Source organism: Dermacentor silvarum, unplaced genomic scaffold (genome assembly GCF_013339745.2).
Source record: "Dermacentor silvarum isolate Dsil-2018 unplaced genomic scaffold, BIME_Dsil_1.4 Seq964, whole genome shotgun sequence".
Classification (NCBI taxonomy): domain Eukaryota; kingdom Metazoa; phylum Arthropoda; class Arachnida; order Ixodida; family Ixodidae; genus Dermacentor; species Dermacentor silvarum.
In genome coordinates this window covers 20,816-40,001 of record NW_023607026.1, presented here as the reverse complement: position 1 = coordinate 40,001, position 19,186 = coordinate 20,816, and the positions used below count along the sequence as shown (strand labels likewise).

At 41.4% G+C, this 19,186-nt stretch overlaps 1 long non-coding RNA gene across 1 annotated transcript; it reads left to right on the top strand.

The window, feature by feature from the left end:
* The first annotated feature begins 9 nt into the window (after positions 1 to 9).
* On the top strand, positions 10 to 18,806 carry LOC125942055 (uncharacterized). The gene is made up of 2 exons (XR_007464758.1): positions 10 to 948; positions 18,599 to 18,806. It is a non-coding gene; the product is annotated as an uncharacterized LOC125942055 (long non-coding RNA).
* Positions 18,807 to 19,186: the final 380 nt, after the last annotated feature.

Below are 19,186 nucleotides of genomic sequence, written 5' to 3'. Positions count from 1 at the left end.
TGAGGAAACTGTAATTGAGCCTAATAGCATAGCTGGCAGCTGGAAGGCTGCATTTTGGCTTTGGTGTTTAGTGGGAGAAGTGATGGTGTATTCACAGTGGTTGCTGACTAATAACTGTTTAAGTAGACTGTACCTCACCGAGCATGTTTTACTGGCACAGAGTTCACTACACATATTAAAAATATTCAGTGTGCATGGTGTTGCTTGACATAATTTTGCAAAGCCAAGAAACAGGATTGGGTCAGTTTATGCAGTGTATTTGTGGCAGACTTGTAGCTCTTGTGCATTTTTTTTTGAGCTAGCTACTTGTTCTTCCCATTAAGCCAGCAAGAGTTGAAGCTATTTCACTTGTGCTTGCTGCTCCTGCCATCTTATCTTGTATGGTTCCCGCTTTCCAGCTGCTCGAAATCCAAGAAGCTTTGCTTTATTTTAATTGTGCAGCTTTTTGCTTTCTTTATTAGCTTGTCAAAAAACCATTACATATTGATTTGTGAAGTATGGCTCTCTGACTGAGAGGCATATCACATTGGTCTGTTTTATTTTCAGTGTTATGGCACTTTAATATATACACTGACCCCAAAAGAAAAAAAAAAAAAAATTGAAGCTTTGCTGTGCTACTTTTGTACTAACTTTTGGTTCCCACTTATCTTTAGTTTATCATGTTCCCTTTTGTTTGTGCACCACATTTAATGCTTCAAACTATTACTGTTTCTTTTACTTTGCAAAAACAGGCGCCCTGTTCGATCAGTCCCTCCCAGAATCCCCGACCGGCCGCAGGTTTCATCTTCACAATGGCCCTTCTGAGTTTTCCATCCTTGTGTTCTGTGGAGGACGACCAGCCCAAGAGACTGATTAAAACAGAGAGCAGTGTGAGAGCAAAGGGCCCAGTGAAGCTGAGATGTGTTCCAAAGGCAGGCCAGGTCATGGGAGGAGGGTCGGTGGCATGAGGTTTAAACGTTGGGGAGGACCGAAAGAGAAGCATTCCAAGCAGCAGCGTGGCACATAGGGCAGCCAACCGCCTGTGATCCCTTGGCAGGGACGTGCCTGTCTATGTCACCAGAGGTTAGGCGAAAATCCAGTGCCCTGGTAGTCCTGACTCTGCCTCACTAGTTTGTTTGGATTGTGTAAGTTTTGTAATGTAACTTCCTGTGATTGATTTCTTGGTCACTGTTAATTGCTCTTTCTTTGTGCCACTCGTATTTTTTTTTTTATTATGTGCTCACTCAGTCTGCCTGACCAGTATACAGAGACATGTGGGTATAATGTATTCCCCCCAGCCTGTCACTGGCTGGCGGGATGCCCATGACGAGCACCATGCCATCTGCTATGGTTGCTTCACTTAGCCATGGTCCTTCATTTTACTACCTGTGTGTCCTCATTTCACCAGTTTCCCCCCACCCCCTTCGAGGCAGTTCAGCCATGTTTTCCTTGTGCTGATTTTTGTGGTTATGTTTGAAGAGAAGGTATTTATTTGGCAAGGCGCATCCTTAAGGAAAGGCTCCATGCAAAATTGCTAGGCTGCGCGAGTCCCAGTATGCGTGCCCCAATATGCCCTCACATAGTGACTTGGCAATTTAAAACAGCATTTTTTTTTTCAGGACGATGTTGACTTCTTTTGTGTATTTTGTAGGTAGAAATGGATTTTGCTTTTCAAAATTTGATACCGAAGCTTATTTGCTGGTAAAAGAAGCAGAGAGTCAGGTTCCTCAACTGGTGTTCACATTCAGCACTGGTGGTGGGGAAGCCATTTTTTTTATCCTCTTTTTGAGCAAGTGGAAGTGCTTATTTTAAATGTTTGATTTTGAATCAGTATGTAGCCCTATGCTTGGTTGAAGGGTATTTATTTCATTGTTGCACAGTTTATTTGCCTTATTTTATACAAGTAGGGCAAAGTTTAAAGAGATTGCCTCTCTTGGTGTATGCAAACTTGCATGTCATTGATGTACCGGTTATGCTTGCATAGTGAGCACACAAGTATTGGCGTTGATTTCTGAAAAAAAAAAAAAAAAAACTATTTTTTGTGTGTGTATCCAGCATAGAATATGAAGCTTGCCTACTATTTTCTTTGAAGATTTGCCGAAGTTGCAGTGAAGACAAAGTGCGAGTTTTCTTCAGGGCGTCTAGGACGCGATTGTTGTCTGTGTGCTCTGTAGGCTCAGATAGTATTCTAGCAGAGCTAAGCCACCAACTGTCCCCACATGCTAATTCTAAAATACCCGAGTAATCATCAGCAGCATGAATGTCTCAGTACAGCCGGGCGCGCACATTATGCTTGCAAAAGGAAGTACATGCTGTAAGAATGTATGATATGACGACAGACTGGGGAGCCTCACGCCAGTGGTGTACACATGCACAGCAGCGTGTGTTTGAAGATGTAAATTAAAGTATCAATGTTGGCGAACTTCCGTGTCCTTTCTATTCTCACTCTTGTAATGCAAGCCCCTTGGCTTATTGGTCTGGCAGTATACCGCAGATCCTCTTCGGGCCTTTGCTTGAGTAAGTATGCATTCTATAACTTTCTACTGTCGCGAGGAAAAATTTTAAATTGGCGACATGTACAGTTAGATACCTAGTGAATGCCTGGGCTCAAATAGTCACCGACCACGCTCTTGAAGTAACAAGTAGTGGTGTTCAAATATGGCAATTTTCTAATCAAATTGAATAAGAATACTATGGACCACAATTTCAGAAATGCAACCAGACTTGTATTTTTTTCATTTGAGCTCCGTTAATATTTCAACAAATTTTTTGAATCTCTGTGGAAGATTTAAAAGTAGTGTCATTTGTAAGATTGTTTGCAAAAAAAAACAAAGGGCATGACAACTACATAGCAAAGTAACCCTACAGTTACACACACCCACGGGGCCCTCGGATAATCTACATTGCAAGCCGTCCTTAAATGCCAATTTTTTAAGCAAGAATAGTGACTAAATACTTGTACGATCCATATATCTTTTCCCAAAATTTACCCAGGATTGTAAAACTTGATGCAGCAATTTAAAATTGCATAAATGGGCTCTTTAAGTGCCGTACATAATTGGCCAGCAGTTAAATATTTCATTTTCTTGCAATATGTGCAGTGAGTACAGGGCTTTTTTGCAATGTGCTACTTGCCACTCTTGTCAGGTGTACACCAGCTTGCATCTTTGCACTTACACTTGAAGGGGACAGACATGGGTCCCGGATAAACACACTTCTGTTATTGACTCTAGACACGTGAAATTTTCAGGAAATATTCAACCTTGCGTGCTGATTAGTTATGAAATTCTAGAGTTGCAACTTTGCACAAGTGAATTTTTATTGACGATTTCTACAGGATTTCAAAATGTTGCAGTGTCCTAAAACACTATATTATAGCTTTTGTGCAATCTGACTCTCTAGCATTCAGGCAAAAAAGAAATCAAAAAGAGTGAATGAGTAATAGTGCCACAGTGCTGCTCCCAAAACATTTGACTAGGAAAAATTATTTTTTGAGAAAGGTGCAGAAAGTGTGCAAAAATGGCATTTTATGCTACAAAACCAGGTAGTTTCCTTAAGAAGCAGCATTTAAGGCTCATTTCGGCAGGAGCGCAAGCTACAGACATGCTCTTTCAAACAAGCTATGAGCTGGCTAACAAGCTGGCTATGATACTGTTTTGGAATGGCAAATGACACAAAATGGGCCATGTCGGCATCATGGGCAAATTGAACATTTCGTTGCACAAATACAGTGTTTTCTTCCTCAACGACATGTCATTTTGAGCTAGTTTTTTGCCAACAGGCATACCCTGGTAAGGGGATTAGAAAAACAATAAAAATGAAAACTCTATTTCTTAGTGTATGTTTTGTTCCCAGGACCAATGTTCCCACTAAATAGCGGTGCACAGTGACTTACAGTACACTTAACAGCCACTAAACCTTGCGGTCTATTTTCATGTGTTTAGTGGAAGGATGTAGTTAATATCCACTATGTGCTTGGATATGCGCAAGAGCGTCGTTCGCATTCATGTCATGTTCCGTGTGTGTTCTGGGTGATCATTTTGCACTGCATTTTACATACTCGATACATGCATACACCATGGCATCTTCACAAAGGGGGGGGGTTAGAGAAACTACTACATACTGTGTGAAAACTCTGGTAGGGTTCCTATGCGCCCTGCATAGGATACGCTGCTGCTTGTTACTGCTTCAAGGTGGAGTTGTGGATACTTGGGAACTGCAGTTGCGTAACTTGTCAGTTCACATGGCTGGCTTTCATGCCAACCCCCACATCCAACACGGCACAGGGCCAGGAGCAAGGTCAGGATACAGCTATGAACTGGCAGGAGGTGAATTTTGCAAGGTTGATTTCTATCTCCTGCGCCAAATGGTTGATGCCGGCAGTACCAGCATTGTTCGAGAATTGATAACAGGTGAATAAATGAATGAAAAGGGAGATTACAATAAAAAGAAATTACAGATCCAATAAGCACACGTTGAAACATGCAATTAAAATTTATTTGCACGAGAACGAGTCTGCACGTGGTGGTGTGCTAGGCAAATTGGAGAGGTAAGAAACCAGCCTGCTGCTGAGAACAGGAAAAACAAATGAATACAAAATGAGTGAAGGAGTACGAGATGAGAGGGAAGTATACAGTGGAAGTGCACAGAAGGATGAATTTGGCAAGGACGGAAGTGAGATGTGAGGGAGATGACAATGTATAGAGAATCAGATGAAGAAAAGAAAGGCTCTGTGAAGGAGGCAGGGAGGTAGGAAAAGGGAGCTGGGTGCGAAGATTTGCTGCGCAATGCATTATCCTACACAACGTATATTCTCATGCAATGTTTATGCACCGCACAGCTCGCAACTCTAATGTCATGCAATATATGCAATATTTATGGACCGCTCCTCCCATAAGCTATGCCAAAATCACTATAATCTGTTTCATACATCAGGTGCAATGCTGTGGAGGCTAGAGAAACTTGTATTGCGACAGCAATTATATGGACACTCCAAGCGAATTTTGCCCGTCGCCGTGATGTGCCGTATATATTTAGGTATATGTATGCTATATGACATACGGTATATGCGGGTTAATATTCAGCTATTGCCACACCATTCTATCACTAAAGTTGCTCATACCAGGTCTTACATTCTTGACAAAATTATTCCTCAGAATTTTGAAAATGGCAGCCCACAAATGTCACAAAACAAAACACTGACAGTGCATGCCTTTTATCTAAATCTTCTGACCTAAATATTAAAACTGAGAAACAACAGAGCTAAAACCTGTAAATTATGTAATTTTATTGGTGCGGCTGTGCACTACCTTCGGGATCGTCCCCGGAAAAAGGTTTGAAACATACCCGATACGGAAAAGTGGTGGTAAAGTCTAAGGGAGACGTTCGCTTTAATTAATAAACATAAATGAACTTATCTGATGGCAGGATTCAAAAAGTACCCCTAGCACAACAGCTCGTTTTTACTTAGCTTATGCTTACTTCAATTCATACTGCCACTACAGTTACAAGTCTTACTTACACTTAGCGTATTACTCTAACATGTTGCCATCGCATTCAATGCGTTGTCATTATGGCTAAACTGTGATATTTTTTTACAGTGAAGCTCTAGCCCCCGTATGCGTTCCCAGGGGGCTTAGGGGGGGTACCCTGGGCGGACACAGCACGTGGACAGGAATGGGGACTGGTAAGGAAGAGGGGGAAAGTGTGGCGACGGCGCCTGTGCACGTGGCCCGAGCTTTTGTGGTTATATCATAGAATAAAGCACAAAAGTCATGCACGTCGGAGGTGCCCACAAAACACGGAAGCAGCTATTTGATGTCGAAAGGATAATTCACAAGTGTAGTAGCCGTCTTCCAAGACATTTTGTAGCCGTCGACGTCTAAATGTAGTTCAGTAAGCCCTGCTAACATTACGCTAAAAGTTGGCTAACGGACATCTTGACAAGAACAGCATACATTCTCAAATTTTTTGCGGCAGTGGCTACACATGGTTTGTTCAGTTACAATTTACTTTAAATGCGACGTGGACACCAGAAAAAAAAATAAAAATGTTATTGTCGAGTAGAGTGATGCACAGCCCGATTGGTCAAATAGTGCATTTTGCTTAGACCAATCAATTTAATGCCATCGGTCACAATTACTTTGTACATAAAACAAGATGTTCATTGTATGCCGATGTCACCTCTGCATGAAACACATCACTGTCGACAAAACTTTCCCCTGCTGGGTCTCTCCTGCAAACTGAAAGTTTCCAGCGGGGAAACATTTTTGTCAGTGATGCTGCGGTTCAGGCTGATATGACATCCTTTTATCAGTTACAGCTAGTATGAAGTTACAGCATTACACAACTATGAGACAGAATGCTGTGCTACAATGAATTCTTAAAAAGAAAGAACGATTCACATCTGGAAAAGCACTCGGCGCACCACCTATCTGGCAATACAAATATTTTCTTCCAATGTCAGTGCCTCATTTAAAAGTAAATTGCAACTTTCTTTGTGGGTGTCCCTTGTTAAGTATTGCCATATGCTTGCAGAAGAAAGGGAACCAAGGGGCCCCCGACTTATTAATCATATCATAAGAAGCCAACAAACAAGGACAACATAGGGGAAATTACTTGTACTTACCGATTGAAAATAAAGAAATGATAAATTTATCATTTTTTCATTTTCATCAGTAAGTACAATTTCCCCTATGTTGTCCTTGTATCATTGTTTGTTGGCTTCTTACAATATCATATGCTTGCAGAGCATCACGCAGAAATAATGGCCAGTTCTTAGTGAATCCCTTGCATATTGCATGTTACCTGAACTGAAAGGAAAATTAGAACATGCCGTCTTTTTGTTTTTTTTACACACACTGTACGATGAGCTTTTCATGAAATGAAGTGCACAGAATAGGACTGCAAGCCAAAATGCTGCAAGACATCTACTGTACACCATGTCACACAGTCAAACTTTATTACCCAATAAATGAGAAAAGATGCAGGAAGTGTAATTAACAAGAGTGACAAATAGCAGCAAAGTTGGCCATGCATAGATGTGCAAGATCATTGCTGTCGCAGCCAGAGCAGGCCAGTCTTTGTAGGAGAGCACTGGCTGCCCACAAATGCTTTCTGTCGCAGGTGACACATGAAGGGTCTTGTAGACACAGGCAAGCAAAACCTGCACAGACGAGGGGAAAAAAAAAAAGCAAAAAAAGAAATGAGAATGTGCAAATTGGAACTTCAATTAACAATATGTGCCAAGCAAGAATTTTACCTACCATTAGAAATAAATTTAAGCCCTCCTTTGTCTTAAAGCACTGATTTCTTAAAGGGACACTAAAGAGAAACCTGAAGTCCAGCTTTAATGGTAGATTATCCTATCACGAACACAGACATATCATTCTTACTGCTCCCTGGTCTTAACACACATGCAATACACTGAGGATCAGAAAGGGTAAAGTACATTGGCTTACACTGATCATAATGATGAGGTCCCGCCATCCAGCTAGCGCCAAGACACCAATATGTCCCGCCGTCTAAACAGTGAAAAGAACAAAATAAGAGCATCAGGTCAGTTGAAAGCCAGATATGCAGTTACAAATAAGGTGAACCACAGTTATTCATTAATAAACGATAAGCAGTCCCGATTGCACTCCTAGATGAAGCATGTACTAGGCTACAAGTTTTGCAGCTTAGTCAGAATAAAAAACCAGTGCAACTTTGCATCAGCAGCCGATTGCATTTGACAATGCATAAAACAAGTAAGCATGGCGCTTGGAACGCTACAAGCTGTATAGTGACACGTGCGCGTGCGCAATGCTACAGTGTAACGTACCCATGCAAGAACAAAAGGACACAAGATAGGGCTAGTACAGACTGGCTCACGATTATGAGCAGCGTGTCCTCGCTGAATCCACTCCCTTCGGTTGTTTCATGCTACGTTAACCACAAAAACTATAAACAAGCAGAACCCGCATATAAAAAATAAAGCTGACAAAAACCAACAAGACAGTAGAGCCCAACCATCAATAATTGTCGCGGTTATCTCCTAAAGAAATTCGGACATTGTTGACGAAACACAAAGTGCAAAGAATTTCACTTAATGGAAAAAGTGCTACCCAACGCGCGACGTACAAAGGCGCATCGAGAACGGAGGTGGCGAACGCAGATCCCGCCATTGTGGTAGTAAGCCGTCGGCGAAAAAACGCAATACAGCCGATGTCACAAACATAATAGAGTGAGAAACTCTATAGTCACAAAGCACTGATACAAAACTGTTTTATCGGCATGGCGGCCGAACAACTGACGATGTCACAGAAGTGAACCATGGAGGATTGGGAAAAGTTACCAAGGCGACTGGTCACGGGGACAGCTCTTTATATAGGCGGGCGTAGTTGCAAACAGCGTCTCCTGGGTGCGGATTATGTGTGTTTCTAAACCGAAACCGCTACATCACACAAAACACATTGCACACAGCGTCGGCACAGCTAGATGACTCTAGTTGATAGAACAGCACACAACTAGCACAATGTACGAACCGAGGAACGAGACATTGCTTGCGTACGCCAACGACTGTTTTTTCCTTCCTCCATGGTTTTTTCATGGATGCATGTATCTTTGCGTGGCTGGCTGCCAGGCTGTCGTATTCAGAACGGAGCCAATCTCGAGCCATATCGAGCATCTTTTTTCTGGCTTGCATCTTCTAGTTGTGTGGTAGGACAAGTTTAATCTGCCTGTAAGGGAAAAAAATTAATAAAAAAATTAATAAAATAAAAATAAAAAGAAAGCTGGAACTTCTGGCTGCATTGCTATACGTGCAACCCCTGCTCATCAGCTGTAAAATTCTGCTTGTCTGTGTGACATGTAACAGTACTAGAGACATGTACAGTAACTGTATGTGACAGTGGCCATAGAAACTTGAAGTTTATTTGCACAAGCTAAATCTGAAAGACATACCAAGAATATTAATCCAGTTCAGTGAAGTTTGTGTGGACATCAGGAAAAAAATGTATCGCAATACGTTGCTATCTTACTTGCCATTGTCTAGATTGACATTGTATTCCGGGGGAGGGAAGCATTGCGAGTACACCAGCAAGGCCAGCAGAAAAACGGAGAAGGCTGCATGGCTTATCTCTAAGAGGAATTTGAGGATCTCAAAATTGTGAAGAAAGTGCAGAAATTTGGCTTTGCCTTCCTTCTCCTGGAAAGTAATTCACTCTGCTTGGGAGAGGGCGTCTAAAAATTGAGATACTGCCATGGTATGCCTTGTGCGTTAGCGTAGAAGCCTGGCTGAAGTTTAAGCAATTTTTGGGGCATGCAGCCTATATGCACTTTGCAGAAGGAGGTCATTCTGCTATGATTTTTACCTGTAGTGCTGTTTGCACCATTGCATCTACTAGCAGCAGGTGGTAGGCAGTTGTTTGTCACCAAAAGTTAATTTTGAGGCTTTGGCAGAAATCTGCCATTCCATAGTGGAAAATTACTACTATGCCACGCTTGTTGGGCATCTGGATTTCTCATCATGTTTCTACGCTAGCCAGACCCTTGGTGAAATTGAGTAGAGCTTGCTTGTTGATAATTGTGGCCTTTAATTGGACTCGTCTTGCAGCCAGGAGGGAGTGCTGCTACTATGTTAACAATCACAGGTTGTGGTTACTTGAGGCACGTGCTATATGCAGGCTGGTATTATAATGGTAGCTGGTTTGTTTTTGTTGCTGCCTTTCAAGGTTATGATGCATTTCGTGAGATTAAGAATCACCATAGTAAAACATTTGTCATGTAGACTTTGGTCAATGCTGTGACATTTCTTGGAACACTTTTTGAAAAGGCTCGCTGTCCTTTGATGGGTGCAGCAACACAATATCAATTCTGATAAGCTTTGGTTTTATGCTTAATTGTGCAAAATTTTCATTCTTCATCAGTGGAAGTTCAGCGCTTGTCTTTGTCCCTCCTTGTTTGCTGCACTGGTATGCACCATCAAAATGCAGCATCATTGCATAACCAATCTGATTCTGCCAAGCTGGCCTGAGATTTAATTTGTGTTGACATATCTTAGCACTGTTCTCGTGCAGTGCTTGTATTGCACAGTGCCTTCCAGAGCTCTGAAGCATGTGCATGGCAGCTGGTGTTATTATTTTATTTAGAATTTGCATGCTCGCCGTCGTCTTATTATGCATAACATGTACATACTTCTAATGCATGTGAAAAATGAATGATTAAAAGTGCAAGATTTCAATCTTCCACAAAATATTAAACCAAGCGATGTAATGGTGTTAAACTGTCCGTGCAAGGAGTGAAAAAATAAAATTGCACATTCATAGTGATGTGCGCTGATAGCTGTGCTCCTCTTCAGTTCAGGAACAAACTTTATGGTAACTGTAAATACTAGATGTTTAAAGTACATTTGAAGACTATCAGTTTCAGCTGTTCAGTTGTGCTACTTTTCAGTTGTGCTACACTTTTCCCATTTAAGAGTAAGCCCACGGAAATTTTAAAGACCCAATGTGGCCAGCTGCCTTTACTTCATAGTAGTGCTTGTAAACTGACTGCCAGCAATTTAATTCTCCCCATGGCGTGTACAGGCTTGCCCATAAGTGCAACACATTGCCTGTTTGAGTAGACCAGTAACATATGTGTTAATTTTGTGTTCAGCTGATGCTTCAAATCAAGGGCATGGACTAATTGCAAATTGCTTATTGCTCTTACAAGCTGTGGGATATATCGCTAAAAGGAATTTAATGTATCATAAATTTATGCAAACGCTTGGTCAACCATGGAGCTCAGCTTTCGAGGATATCGCTGTCAGTGAATTTTGATTGGCTCAGCCAGTGGGTAGAGTGCCCATATAGCTCCAGTGAGGTGTATCACACCGGACGTTCTTCACACTAAAGCGAAAGTGTGTGCGAAAGTGACCAATTGAGATTACGGCCCCAGAACTGCTGAGGCATGCAAGTGGAAGGCTGCATTGGGCTTTTGGAAATTTTTTGGTCTTATGTGGGCTGTGTAGCCCAGCAAAGCACACACCTAAAAGAAACCAACTTAGGATAGGCAGCTCAGGGGAAGTACCACAGGGGTTGCCTTTTCTAAATTTATTTGTAATAAATGTTTCTCTTATGGGAAAGAGGCTACATGGCAGGTAGCGAGCCAAAAACAGCTGAAACTGATATTTTCAAGTTTATATTAAAAATGTTTTGATATTGTGGCTGTAAAGTTAACAATTAAAAGTTAATGAGTAATATTGACATAAGAACATATAAAAAAAATGTACTGGAGGCTTCTTCAAGTGGCTGCTAACAACATCAGTTCGTTTCATGGGAGTAGAAGGCCTTGCTTTAAAATAGAAAAAAAAAAAAGCTTGCAGCTTGCAAGCTGGAACATCTATTTTAATACAAAATGTCGGTGAAAAGAGCAAGAATACACAGAATTGCATAGGTCACCTTTCAGTGCAAGTGTTGTCTGCAATGCGTTTGCAGTCAACATGACATACCCCTACTACTTGTCTGCCTGCATTGGCTAAAAGTGGTGACGGGGAACCTGACAGGACCATGATAGTGCAAGTTTGCACTTTAATTTCCCACCTTTACATACACTGAATACTTGTTTACTGATAGTTGTATGCAAGGAAAGAAACTGAAGAATAAAATTATATGTAGTCTCTGATGATTGATAGAAATAGGGGCGGGCAAGCAGCAAGGATTGTCAAGCTTGAATGGAAGAGCCTAGCACACGATTCATGCTTGAAAATGCACTTCATGCATGTGTGTATTCTTTCTTGTTTCTTTGCCAAACTTCATCACATGGAGCTGCCCACTCAAATGGTCAATGCTTCCTTATTGTTGGAATATTGGACAGTAGTGCCTTCTATGTAGGCTCAGTTGGATCTTTTCAACAACACTAGTATGAAGTCAGCAGTTCTTTGACATTATTTTTCTTTCATTAAAAAAAAAGCTGTGCGTATTTATCACCTCATGCATTATATTCTCTCTGATTTATATCTTCATTTTATGTTAGAGATACAGGGTGTGTCAGCGAACACTTTCAAAAATTTTTGAAGGTTGCCTGTGGCAGATGGCACCATAGGTCGTCAGTGTGGGAGAATACTCACTCACACTCACTCACCATAATTTTTTCAAGGCCCCGCACTCACTCACGTTCACAGTCACCTCCACTCACAGCACTCACTCGCACTCGCAGTCACCTCCACTCACACTCACCTGCACTCACACTCGCTGGTACTCACACGCACCCGCACACACTTCCATCACACTCACTGGCACTCACTCGCAGTCGCACTCACTTCCACTCACACTCACAAAATCTCACTCGCACTCGCACTCATCTCCACTCACACTCACCTGCACTCACACTCACTGGTACTCACTCGCACTCACCTCCACTCACACCCACTGGCACTCACCTGCACTCACCTCCACTCACACTCACTGGCACTCGCACTCACCTGCACTCACACTCACTGGCACTCGTACTCACCTGCACTCACACTCACTGGCACTCACTCGCACTCACCTGTACTCACAATCAATGGCACTCACTCGCACTCACCCCTTTGAAATGAGTGCGAGTATGAGTGAGTGCACTCATGAGTCACTTTGCCGAAGTTTAGCCACTCACAATTCGTGTATATTCATAACGAAGCTTCCAATTTAGCACTTGTTGCATTGGGAGTGCGCCAAGGCAGTGTTTTGGACGCAGTTTTATTTTTAATATACATAAAAGATTTGCCTTCCCGATTACATGCTAACATCCGTCTATTCGCTGACTATTGTATTTCGTACTGCGAAATTATTCACAGTGATAATCACCATATACAAAATTCTGCCTTTTCTTGGTGTCAGGAGTGGCAGATGACTCTAAATGCCCAAAAATCTGTAACGCTAACAGTAAGAAAAAAATAGATATCTGAGTCACTGGCACTCACTCGCACTCACCTCCACTGACACTCACTCGCACTCACCTTCACTCACACTCACTCGCACTCACTTCCACTCACACTCATTGGCAGTTCGCAACGCAGATCCACTTGGAATGACTTCTCAGGATGAGACCAATTGCGAGATATTAATTCCCAAAATTTGCGGTGAAATGCATTGGCGTTCCAGTTACTTTTGTGCTTCAATGCATAAAGCGACGTTTTGTTAAGAAAGAAACTGGAACGCCAATGCATTACACCTCAAAGTTCGGGAATTAATATCTCGCAATTGGTGTCATCCTGAGAATTCGTTCCAAGTGGAACGAATTCTTGTGAACTCCTTGCAAACTCTATGGCCAGAATTTCTAAATTGCAATATGGGCCACAAGGTAATTACTTAAAAACTCTAATTAGTCAGTCGATTATGCATGTCAATTTTTTGTGCAAGTAATCTCCGGCTTTTAGAGTAGACCAGCCCAGGAACTAGAATTGTGCTATCTGCCACAGGCAATCTTTAAAGAATTTTGAAAGTGTTAGCTGAAACACCCTGTATAGTAGCATTTGTTCTAATGTGTCATACTTTTTCCTTTCATTATTCACTCTCCTTTGCTGCTTGTGTAAACACAAATTGCTGCATTAGTGTATTTCTGTGGATTTCATTATTTAACTGTGGTCAACTCTCATTGATACAAGCTCCTTTAGGCCATAGATCTTTGTTAGAATTACCCATGGTTACTGAAAGAAGACATGCACACAGATTTATGCCTCCTCCTACACAATGCTAAATGATATCTGCAGACGTAAAGCTGATGTATGTTATGTGAAAGAACGGTAGTGGATGTAGCTTGTCAAAATTTCACAGTAATCAGAATCAAGTCTATTAAGCCAAAAATATGTTACGATCTAATGATTGCACTACCAGTACTGCATGTTTGAATCTTTTTATGGCTGTGTTGCATTCCTGGTTGTTCGGAACATTTAACATACTGCAGGATAGGCCACAGCAATTCTGCAAGAGAAATCCTCCTTGGCCAAGAGAAAGGATTCTCGCCCATGCAATGCATATCCAATATAGCTAAGTCGTGAGAGTCATGAACATGCAACTTGGTGGCATCATCTTGCAGTACCACTTGTCAACATATACACTAGCTGGAATATCGGACACGGGCATGTTTGACTAGTGCTCTGTCATCAGCTGCTTTTGGCTGCTTTAGTGTACCTAGAAATCCAAAAGATTTAGCTAAGTGAAAAATTTGTTTCAATTTATTGGCTTCAGAATACAGTGGAAGCCTAGTTCAACCAAGAAAATTGTGAAGCTTGTTTAAATCAACTGGAATATTGAATATTCACTAATATTAGTCTACTGATTTTAGTAGCTCGTTCAGAAAATTCTTTGAGAAGAAATGAGTGCTGCTAACTTTCTGTAGTCACCTGTGCATCATGTCTGATCATAATTTTATCTTTATGTATCTCTAGTACCTTTCGCTAAAGCCTTTGCAAATAAGATATGCAAGCGCTATCAAAATTGGCCAATACACAGTGTCATCATGTACACCTAACTCTGGTTCCTGCTTCCCTTCATTCATTAAAGCTCATTTGTGAAAACATGGAATGCTGTTTTACCGAACTGGTTTGTACGCTAAATATAGTTCGACATATTGAGTAATTCTATATGTGGGAATTTGTGTATCTGAAATGAACCCGAGTATGATGAGTTTGTTATGCTTGGGTAAAGGAGAGCTGTGTGACAGTGCTGAAACACCCCATGGTGACCTGACTGTCGTAGAGGCCTGTGTAGGTAGCACAACAACCCAACAGGATCTAGCTCTTCATCAGGTTATGCGTCATATTGCACTCTACCTGCTCATGTCCAAGCATGCTCGAAAAACGCACAGGAAAAAAAGCTGCTGGTGTTGGTTTTATGGCACAGGTTGTAGGCACTCCAGTTTGTTTTAACTAATTTATATTATGTGAATATCACTTAAAAAGCTTTGCATGTTTGATATAGAGCATAAATCACTGTATGCAAGTTATAATCTAGTGTGTCAGTGTGCAGTATCAAAAGTTTCAAGTTCTTAAAATGTTATTTTATACATTCCTCTTGGTGATACACATTGCGTCTTTTTTAGCTTTATGTTCACTAACTTCTTTATGCTTATCAGGATGCATTGTGTTTTTTGAGGCTGTTCGTTTTATACACAGAATTTTTCAGTTGGTGAGTGCCTAAACCTGCAACAAACTACTTCCCTGCATAAATATATCATACGAATGCTGTGAGCTGTTGTAAGCAATAAACCAAGTCATGATGATTTTGTGGGACTTTGATTACAAGATTTAGTTTGCTTTGTAATGCAGTGAAGCATGAGTTATAAATTTTGGGTTGTATTTCGATGCCTACAATAAAGTGCCAGTGCAGCCTGTGCTGTGCTGATGTTGTGACAGTTTGTTGCGATGTCACATTGCAAAAGCGGCTCATTAGAAAGCTGCTTCCATGGATTGTGGCATTTTATGTTCAAGTATACACCGCTCCCCATGTGCATTGTGAGGCTAGCAGCACGGGGAAACACAAACTAATTTTTGAGGTGCTTTGTCTAGATCTGACTGAAGCTGTTGTCAAGTCTTGTTCTTAAATGTTGCAAATGTTGCATGCATAACATGTAGGGACAGTGACTAGATCAGATATTCATGAAGGCCTGAGGGAGCAACAGAATAATGCATGAAGCATGGGAGAAACAAGGCCCTTTTCCCTACTTGTCCTCTCCCTACCTGTCCTCACCATTTTGCATGTAATGTGGTAGTCACCCCAAGGCAGAGCGGGTACAGCTTTCCTGTGGTAGCGCTTGTGTTGCTAGTTGTGATCACAACTATAGGTGTGAGGCTGCAGAACTCGACGTCCGTGTAATGCAGTAGGATATTTTTGGAAGTCAAGGTCTCTTTTTAAGTTGTCTGAGCATGTTGGGTCTGCCTTGCAGCACTGGAAACTGGAATTGGTCTTTCAGTTGAAAAATACTTTTTCTTTATCTGTAAGCAATGTTAGTCTTGCAGACCAAATGAATACATGAATGGGTATTTAGTGCAGGTGCTCAAGGCAGACTCGCAGCAACAGAAAGTTCGAATGGCCAAGCTTTGTGCGGGAGCTTCCCACTTTGTCCTGCTTTGACAATGCCATGTGAATACATGAGCTGTAGCAGACCTTGTTGGTTTTGCTAAAATAAGGGAAAGGGGGCTGTTATTAGTAATTTGATATTGCCAATTTCTTTTAAATTATACTGTTTGTTTTAAGTTCCATGTGCATTCTGAGCTATCACTGGAGTTTTAATTTGATTGATGTCATCCTGTCCACAATCTCATTTGAACATGGAGACAACCAGAAAATTTCTGGCATGCAGGGAAGGTGCACCAATTCCCGCTATGAAAATAGGGACAAAGCGACACAAGATTTAGATTTGCTGGTAAAAATGCATACAAAGGCATCAAAAATCTTGTCAGTTCATAATTGTATTCGGTTATGCGGGGAAAAAAAAAAAAAAAAAAGCTGGAACTTCTGGATGCATTGCTATATGTGACACCCATGTGTGCATTGTGGGATCAACCTTTTGTGTATACCTGCTTGTAGTTCTTATTAGCGAGGATTTGCTCTTAAGTGCAAGTCGTAAGTTTAAGGTATGCTCATCAGCTGTAAAATTCTGCTTGTCAGTCCTTGAAAATTGTAACCATGTGTGACATGTAACAGTACTAGAGACATGTATAGTAACTGTATGTGACAGTGGCCATAGAAACTTCAAGTTTGTTTGCCCAAGCTAAATCTGAAAGACATACCAAGAAATCCAGTTCAGTGAAGTTTGTGTAGACATCAGGAAAGAAATATATCGCAATACGTTGCACTATTTCTGCATTTAAATTACTGTAAAAAAAAGTATTACAGATCCATTATTTCTGAAATATGCAACAAAATTTACACTGTTGGTGTTCAGATCTATTTCTTAATTTTGTTTTGTTTGTGTTGGTGCAGTTGCTAGGCAAGCATATGTACCTTTGACTGTTAGTCTTTTGTGTGTTCAGCCATAGTAGACTTTTACCTTGCGAAATGGTGTTGATATTTTGAAACATTATTGGCTCTTGGTGAATGGTTTTGAGTGAAAGTATGGTAATTAGTGTGTGATTACTGCTAACTGCATCTGCCACTCTTGAGCTCGTGTAAACCACTATCTAAAAATGTAGACTGTTCTGCAGCATTGTCTATAGTACTTGTGTCAACAGCAAATAGTTACTGCATACTATCTCATTAATTAGCAGACATTAGTGAAGGGTTGTAACTGCGGGGGGAAAAAATGAAGGAAAAAAAATACAAATTTGGTGGCCTGGCACGTAGTACTATAAAAAGCATGATGAACGAAATGAGCAAAGAGGCCTAGCTTGGTGAACTGGTTCTGTTACCCACTGTCGCCATGCTACTGCAGTTTTATTCCATACTTCTCCAGCAGTCCTGTGTCACTGTCAACTAGCCCGTAGTTTTGCCAATTTTAGTTTTTAATGTGAGCCTTATTTTTGCTCTTACATTCTCCCCCATGTAGTAAAGTTCTTGCTTGATTTATAAAGACATTATGCAGCTGTTGTATTAAAGCTTTATTCCTGCTCGATTACACCTGGTCTGCTTGCATGAGGAAACTGTAATTGAGCCTAATAGCATACATTATGCAGCTGTTGTATTAAAGCTTTATTCCTGCTCGATTACACCTGGTCTGCTTGCATGAGGAAACTGTAATTGAGCCTAATAGCATAGCTGACACCTGGAAGGCTGCATTTTGGCTTTGGTGTTTAGTGGGAGAAGTGATGGTGTATTCACAGTGGTTGCTGACTAATAACTGTTTAAGTAGACTGTACCTCACCGAGCATGTTTTACTGGCACAGAGTTCACTACACATATTAAAAATATTCAGTGTGCATGGTGTGGCTTGACTTAATTTTGCAAAGCCAAGGAACAGGATTGGGTCAGTTTATGCAGTGTATTCGTGGTAGACTTGTAGCTCTTGTGCATTTTCTTCTTGAGCTACTTGTTCTTCCCATTAAGCCAGCAAGAGTTGAAGCTATTTCACTTGTGCTTGTTGCTCCTGCCATCTTATCTTGTATGGTTCCCGCTTCCAGCTGCTCGAAATCCAAGAAGCTTTGCTTTATTTTAATTGTGCAGCTTTTTTCTTTCTTTATTAGCTTGTCAAAAACCATTACATATTGATTTGTGAAGTACGGCTCTCTGACTGAGAGGCATATCACTTTGGTCTGTTTTATTTTCAGTGTTATAGCACTGACCCCAAAAGAAAAAAAATATTGAAGCTTTGCTGTGCTAGTTTTCCAAGAGCTGTTTTGTACAGCAAAGCTAGGTTTTACTTTTGGTTCCCACTTATCTTTAGTTTATCATGTTCCCTTTTGTTTGTGCACCACATTTAATGCTTCAAACTATTACTGTTTCTTTTACTTTGCAAAAACAGGCGCCCTGTTCGATCAGTCCCTCCCAGAATCCCCGACCGGCCGCAGGTTTCATCTTCACAATGGCCCTTCTGAGTTTTCCATCCTTGTGTTCTGTGGAGGACGACCAGCCTAAGAGACTGATTAAAACAGAGAGCAGTGTGAGAGCAAAGGGCCCAGTGAAGCTGAGATGTGTTCCAAAGGCAGGCCAGGTCATGGAAGGAGGGTCGGTGGCATGAGGTGAAAACGTGGGGGAGGACCGAAAGGGAAGCATTTTAGGCAGCAGCGTGGCACATAGGGCAGCCAACCGCCTGTGATCCCTTGGCAGGGACATCCCTGTCTATGTCACCAGAGGTTAGGCGAAAATCCAGTGCCCTGCTAGTCCCGACTCTGCCTCACTTGTTTGTTTGGATTGTGTAAGTTTTGTAATGTAACTTCCTGTGATTGATTTCTTGGTCACTGTGAATTGCTCTTTCTTTGTGCCACTCGTATTTTTTTTTATTATGTGCTCACTCAGTCTGCCTGACCAGTATACAGAGACATGTGGGTATAATGTATTCCCCCCAGCCTGTCACTGGCTGGCGGACTGCCCATGACGAGCACCATGCCATCTGCTATGGTTGCTTCACTTAGCCATGGTCCTTCATGTTACCTACCTGTGTGTCCTCATTTCACCAGTTCACCCCCCCCCTCGAGGCAGTTCAGCCATGTTTTCCTTGTGCTGATTTTTGTGGTTTTGTTTGAAGAGAAGGTATTTATTTGGCAAGGCGCATCCTTAAGTAAAGGCTCCATGCAAAATTGCTAGGCTGCGCAAGTCCCAGTATGCGT